Below are 1,475 nucleotides of genomic sequence, written 5' to 3' on the forward strand. Positions count from 1 at the left end.
GCACTCTCCCGCCCGTTTGGGAGCTTTGGTATAATCCCCATGGTCCTTACGGAGTTCCCAGCATCCACTAGGACGTCAGAGAAAATAAGGTTTTACTCACCGGTAAATCTATTTCTCGTAGTCCGTAGTGGATGCTGGGCGCCCGTCCCAAGTGCGGATTGTCTGCAATACTTGTATATAGTTATTGCCTAACTAAAGGGTTATTGTTATGAGCCATCTGTTAGTGAGGTTCAGATATATTTCATACTGTTAACTGGGTATAATATCACGAGTTATACGGTGTGATTGGTGTGGCTGGTATGAGTCTTACCCGGGATTCCGAATCCTTTTCCTTATTGTGTCAGCTCTTCCGGGCACAGTATCCTAACTGAGGTCTGGAGGAGGGTCATAGAGGGAGGAGCCAGTGCACACCAGGTAGTCCTAAAGCTTTCTTTAGTTGTGCCCAGTCTCCTGCGGAGCCGCTATTCCCCATGGTCCTTACGGAGTTCCCAGCATCCACTACGGACTACGAGAAATAGATTTACCGGTGAGTAAAATCTTATTTTTTTGATTTGGTGGTGCACCCTGAGTCAATGGCAACTTGAGACAACAGAAGGATAAAAAAGAGACTATTTTGTGGGCGCACTCTTAACTTGAATTAATATATGGAAAATTGATCTAAAAATGAACTTTTATTAGTATTACAACAATAAAATGTGTTCAGTGGTCAATGGCATCAAAATAGTAATCAAACAAGTGAACTTAGTAGCAGTAAGTTTGCTGATACTAGATAGAATAGTGCAGTACTATAATATAATCAATAATAATTGGATGCTAATTCTAGCATGATAAATTCCGGCTGCCGGTGTCCAAAGTCTTTATGGGGGATTAACCCAACCAGTTTAAGTGACAGATAAGACAATTAAATGCACTAGCCCAATATTAGTATGGTAAAGATGCCTGATGGCGTAATGTACCCAGCTGTCATAGGGAAAGAAAGGGAAAAGTAAGAAATGAGATGGCAGAGTGAATCTGCTGTCAGTGTTAGACTCTGAGCGTAATAGGCCAGTCTTTTCTCTACTAAACTGAGTATTCCTCAAGGGTCGCCCACTTGAGTACTGACCCAGCCCTACACAGATTAGCTTCCAAGATCGGACGGTTTTGGGCGTTACCAGTGTGGTATGATAGTAGAGACGAAAATGAATGATGATCCAATGCTTCTGGAATCACTGATGAGAGTTCACGAATTACATAGTATCCAAAGAGTATCAGAGATAAGATAGATCTGCTGCCAATGATAGACAGGGGCGAACCCTGAATCAGTGGTGAGAGTCCATGAAAGATAGAAAAGACTGAAACACATGAAAGAAAAGTATGCTCTATAATGCTATATAGAGAAACTATATCAGATCTGATTTGGAAATAACAGTTTATCGGCCGCTATAATCAAGCAAAATATAATGACATTCTTAGATGAGCTGGATAAGTTAATATCT

The 1,475-nt window shown here is 41.2% G+C and overlaps 1 pseudogene; it reads right to left on the reverse strand.

The window, feature by feature from the left end:
- Positions 1-1,053: 1,053 nt before the first annotated feature.
- Positions 1,054-1,172, reverse strand: LOC134930570 (5S ribosomal RNA; annotated as a pseudogene).
- Between the last annotated feature and the right edge of the window lie 303 nt (positions 1,173-1,475).

Source organism: Pseudophryne corroboree, chromosome 5 (assembly GCF_028390025.1).
Source record: "Pseudophryne corroboree isolate aPseCor3 chromosome 5, aPseCor3.hap2, whole genome shotgun sequence".
NCBI classification, from domain to species: Eukaryota; Metazoa; Chordata; class Amphibia; order Anura; family Myobatrachidae; genus Pseudophryne; species Pseudophryne corroboree.